Below are 6135 nucleotides of genomic sequence, written 5' to 3'. Positions count from 1 at the left end.
AAGACGAATTATAATTTGGCTGAAGACTGTGTGGATGCGATTGCTGATTATGAAAAAGGTATTCTACCCGAAGATAATGTAGCTCCTGGCTCATACTACGAGGTTCAGAAACTCGTAGCTGGTCTTGGTTTATCGTATCAGGTAATAGATGTATGCAGAGACAACTGCATGATTTATTAGAGGGCGGATGAACAGCGGGTTTCATACAAATTTTGTGGGAAGCCTCGTTATAAAGATACGAGTGGAAGAGTTCCAGTACCATATAAAAGGATGTGGTATTTGCCTTTGACAGAAAGGTTGCAGAGGCTGTATCTGTCTGAACGCACAGCGCAACCAATGAGATGGCATGCGGAGCACTCAACAGATGGTGAGATCAGACATCCTTCAGATGCAAAAGCGTGGAAGCATTTCCAATCAAAGTATCCCGACTTTGCGTATGAGAGAAGAAATGTCTACCTTGGATTATGTACTGATGGTTTCAGCCCGTTTGGCAAAAGTGGAAGACAGTATTCTCTACGGCCAGTCATTCTTACACCATACAACCTACCCCCAAACTTGTGCTTGCGACGAGAGTTTTTGTTTCTCTCGATTCTCGTTCCCGGACCAGAGCATCCTAAGAGATCACTTGATGTGTTTCTTCAGCCACTAATATATGAGTTGCAACAACTATGGGCTCAAGGTGCTGAAACATACGATGTTTCGTATAAAGAAAACTTTCAAATGCGGGCAGTACTAATGTGGACAATAAGTGATTTTCCAGTATATGGTATGTTATCTGGATGGACAACGCATGGAAGGCTATCATGTCCATATTGTTAAGATAACACTGATGCTTTCCAACTAAAACACGGAAGAAAAACGTGTTGGTTTGACTGTCACAGGAGATTTCTACCACCAGATCATCCATATCGTAGAAGTAGGAATTTGTTTACGAAGAACAAGAGGGTTTTTGACAGTCCACCTCCGGAAATTCGTGGGAAAGATTTGAAGACACAACTTAGAGATTTTGGTGCAGAAAGGACGCCAGACGTCGGTGGACATGAGCATTTTCTGGTAGATGGTGTTGGAAACCTACATAACTGGCACAAAAAAAGTATTTTTTGGGATCTGCCATACTAGGAGGATCATCTACTAAGGCATAATTTAGATGTCATGCATATTGAGAAGAACTTTTTTGACAATCTCATGAACACGATCCTTAATGTTCAAGGTAAAACAAAGGATAATTTGAAGTCAAGACTGGATTTAGTCGATATATGTGCTCGTTCAGAACTTCATGTTGATGAGAGTGGTAGGGCTCCTTTTCCCATATACCGACTTGATGCAGCGGGAAAGGATGCGTTCTTTGATTGGATTTCAAACGATGTGGAATTTCCAGACGGTTACGCATCTAATTTGCGTAACTGTATCGACAGAAAGGAAGGAAAGTTTACTGGCTTGAAAAGCCACGATTGCCATATAATGATGCAGCGCCTCCTTCCGTTTGCCTTCAAGGAACTATTACCACGAAATGTTCATGAAGCAATTGCAGGGATAAGTGGTTTCTTCCGCGATTTATGCACGAGATCAGTGACTCTTGAAGGTATTGAAAATTTGAAGACTAACATAGCCGTGATTCAGTGCAACGTTGAGAAGATATTTCCTCCCTCATTTTTTGATGTTATGGAGCATCTTGTTATTCACCTGGTAAGAGAATTGGAACTTGGTGGTCCTGTGCAGTATAGATGGATGTATCTGTATGAGCGGTATATGTTCCATTTGAAGAAGATGGTGAAAAATTTAAGTAGGGTGGAAGGTTCTATAGTCGCACAGATGATCAATGAAGAAACTTCAAACTTTGCCGAGTACTACTTTCCAGCAGAAGTTCAGACCAAAAACAGAAGACCTGCTCGGCATGATGATAGAGGCGAACGGGCAACATATCATTGGAAGGTTCCAGACATTTTCACAGACGTTGGACGACTTAGCGGAAAACCAAAGGACCGTCGACTTACTGATCAGGAGCGCAGTCATTTGCAAACATATTTACTCACCAACTGCGAAGATGTTCTTCAATATGAAAGGATTTTCATGGCAGAAAAGCGGTTCGAATATAGATACGCTACAGAGGACGAACTAGAAGAAATGAAGCAGAGAGAATTTGGTGGATGGATGTTTACTTTTGTGAGTGATGGTTTGGCCAGAGGTGAAACATTTGACGATTGGATACGCGAGATGGTCGTTGGACCAAACTTTGTTGTGAAGTCATATCCGAGATTTTGTACTCGAGGATATGCATTCACAACTCAGAAGAGGAGACGTTCGAGTACGACTTATGATGCTGGTGTTTGTTCTGCATCAGGAGATGATGTATACTACGGACACATAAATGCGATTTTGGAAATCAAGTATTTGGGCATGGTTGGATTGCGCTGTACTGTTTTCTATTGTGATTGGCACGACAGCACTCCAGATCGAGGTGTGAGAACAGATGCATTTGGTGTTACATCAGTAAATTCAAGACGGAAGCTGCAATATTATGATCCTTTCATTCTTGCTTCTCAGGCCGATCAGGTTTGTTATATCAAGTACTCCCGGGTAAGGAACAGAGATGATCCATGGGTTACTGTTACAAGACTGAACCCGGGAGGCCGAGTTCAGGGAAGTTCTGAGCTGGAAGACCCACTACAACCAAGCACATCCGGCAACTTAAGTGCAGCAGAAGATTTAGGTGGAGTTGGCCTTGTAGTCGATTTAACCGACTTCGGAGAGGAAGCCGCCGTTCACGTAGAGGATGAACCAGTGATTGGAGAGTTTCACCAAGATCCAGATTCAGATTCATCTGGTGATGACGACTCGGAAACAGACTAACGTCGACCTTTTTTTTTTTTTTTAAATATAAATACCGAGGAAATTCCGAGGGCAGAAAGGTTTTCCTCGGAATTTCCTCGGAATAGATCTTGTCGATTTAGGGATTTGATTATACATTCGTTTTCCTCGGAATTTCCTCGGAATAGATCTTGTCGAAAGAAACTTCTTCCACCAACTCCAACAACTGCAGGAGCGACCGTAAAGGAAAGGGCATCTACAAGCATAACTTGGGTGCTCAATCTATTGCCACTCTGGCGGATCGCATGGTAAGTTCAACCGCTTTTTCTTCAATTATTTAAGTTTCAGAATTTTATTTTTTGTGCATTTTTTCAAATTTCTAATGTTTGTTTAATTTATTTTTTTTCAAGGCGGAAGAAAATGAGGGCGACCCGGTTGATGATCTCGCCTTTATGAAAAGGGCGTATACCAACAAGAAGACCGGCCAGATTGATGATGGTCTTGTGAGGGACGTGGTCGACCTGGTCCAAATTCAGGTGTATGACGAAGTGTCTCAGCTTCAAACCGATGATGACGATTCGACGGCCTCGACCAACTTGTCCCGGGTTCGAATCAACGAAATCGTTGAATCGGTAAGTTTTTTTTTTAAAAAAGTTCAATGTAATTATTTCTTGATTTTTATTTTATCTATCAATTTATATTATCTAAATTTGGTTATTTATATTTCAGTCGGTTCCAAAGAAAAAGGGACGTTTGGTCGGTTTGGGTCGTCGCTCCCGGTCGGCTGCTCCTTCTTCTGCACCACCGGCATATGTTGATCCAGAAGTTCTTACGGCTCAGCTGAAGGACAAGGATGATCGGATATCTGCGTTGGAGACCCAGATGGCAGCTCAACAGGCGGGCTATGAGACCCAGAAGAGGCTGAACGAGGAGATGATGGAGATGATGAAGAGGATGTACCCGAACGAGGTGTTCCCGAACATTCCAGACCAGTAGTTTTTTTTTTTTTACCAAAAACTCTGAATGTTTTATTTAACTTTGAATATTATCTACTATGTTTTAATGTTTTATGTTTTATTCAATTTTAATTTTAATTTTAAATTTTCGAATTTAAATTTTAAAAATTTTAAATTTTAAATTTTAAAAATAAAAAAAAATTTTAAAAAAAATTAATTTTTTCGAAATTCCGAGGGAAAGCAGTTCCTCGGAATTTTCCGAGGAACTTTCTTCCCTTGGAAAATTCCGAGGGAAACATGTTCCTCGGAATTTTCCGAGGGACTGAAATTCCTCGGAATATTCCGAGGGAAGAAAGTTCCTCGGAATTTTCCGAGGGACAAAAGTTCCTCGGAATTTTCCGATAAACATTCCGAGGAATATTTCGTCGAAACTTCCGAGGATTGGACCATCAGAATTCCATCGAAATATTCCGAGGAAGACATCCCTCGGTATATTCCGAGGAACCTTCCGACGAACTCTGTGTCCTCGGAGTTTCCTCGGAATTTTGTTTCCTCGGAATTCCGTCGGAAATATCCGACGGAATTCCGAGAAAATATGATTTTCCGAGGAGATATTTCCGACGACTTGTTTCGTCGGTATGTCCTCGGAATAGCGTTATTCCGAAGACATACCGACAATTTTTTCCCTTAGTATGCGGATGTTTTCTTGTAGTGCACAAACATAAATATTATTTTTGTTTTTAATATGAAGAAAATGTGTTTATACACTATTGTTAAAACAAAAAAGGATTGGATTGATTTTATCAAGATATGTAAGCACTAAGCAATGAGGATCATTCTACTGCCGTAATTTTGACTTTAAACTATATGGGTGATTTTGATCCAAAAAAAAAACTATATGGGTGATTTTGATCCCAAAAAAAAACTATATGGGTGATTTTGATCCAAAAAAAAAAAAAAAAAAAAACTATATGGGTGATTAGAAAGTAATAGCTTATACAGAGAGAGAAAAAAAGAGAGAGAAAAGTGTCGACGCCCCCGACGTCCGGTGGCGCGTCCGCGCGCGTGCCGGCGTCGGTGGCTCATCTTTTTCCGTTCAAGTCAGGGATTTCCGCTGTGGTTTTCGATCTACCGATTACCCCGACATGCCGACGGCTCTGGGCTAGGGTATCGCGCCAAGAAGGGATCGACTCGTACGGTTCTCCAGACGGCGGCGATGCTGTTTTCTCTGGAGTCGGGGTGAGGGGTGAAGAACGGTTAATCGAAGCGGCAGACGGCTCGTGAGTTCAGTTTTAGTTCCCGGGGAGTAGAGGCTCTCTCAGCTCTACGACCGCCGGCCTTTGTTTCTGGGAGACGGTGGCTCTGTTAGCACCGTCATCGCCGGCTCCTGCTTCCGGAAGGCGGTAGCTCACTTAGTATCGCTCTTCTCGGCTTTGGTTTTTTCTTTTCGTTTCAGTCTTTCTAGTTTTTTCCCTGGTCTTTCTTTCTCGGTGTAATCTGAAACTCAAAGCTTCATAGTTCTTCCGCCTCTTGATCTCTCACCTGAAACGACTCGGAATGTCGGGGGTGGTTGGTCAATGGTAGACGGTTCTTATGAGACTACGCAGATCGTGTTTGATGAGTGTTTGGTTCTGTCGGCATGGGATACGGATGAGATCGCGATGGAATGATGCTCTCCGATGAATGACCCCATGCGACATGGCGTTAGCGCGGTGGTGAGTTGGGGTTAGGGCTGCGTCGCCGACGTTCGGTGAGGCGCGGAAATTAGGATTCCCTACCCTAGGGTTTGGGTGTGGGCTAAGGCCCAGGTTGTTGGGGCCGAAGGCCTTTCTTTTTGGTTTTAGTTGGCCCGGTTCGTTTTGGGCCTGTTTGTAGTTCGGTTCTGTTTGGGCCTTGCCCCTTTTTTAATGAAAAAAAAAAATTTGTGTCAAAAAAAAAAAAAAAGGTGATTCATCGACGAAATCACATCACATCATTCCACTTTTACAAAACGTCCAGTCAAATTACAGTATTAATATGACTGCAGTACGTATTGTTTGAAACGATGTCTTCTAGTTTTAGTGGTCTAAAAGACTGCAGTAAATGACACAGAGAGACAGCATGAAGTCAAGTACTTTACTACTCCTATAATCACTGAAAATTAGTAGCTATTTTAAACTCGTACATTAAAAACGAAATAATCTAAGAAATTTTGTGAAGAGTTCCAACTTGGGACAAATTTAGTTGACTTATTTTTCTTTTTCTTTTGCAAGTTAATTCTTTCTTTATAGCAAAAAGAATTATGAAACCTCATAACTCAAAAGTTCACAAACGAGTTATCTTTTTGTCAGTTTTATGAACATGGTGAAAGGTTTCAGAGTGTAAAGGAAAA

This window comes from Brassica rapa, chromosome A03 (genome assembly GCF_000309985.2).
Source record: "Brassica rapa cultivar Chiifu-401-42 chromosome A03, CAAS_Brap_v3.01, whole genome shotgun sequence".
NCBI lineage: Eukaryota > Viridiplantae > Streptophyta > Magnoliopsida > Brassicales > Brassicaceae > Brassica > Brassica rapa.
Note: the sequence above shows the minus strand (reverse complement) of the source record.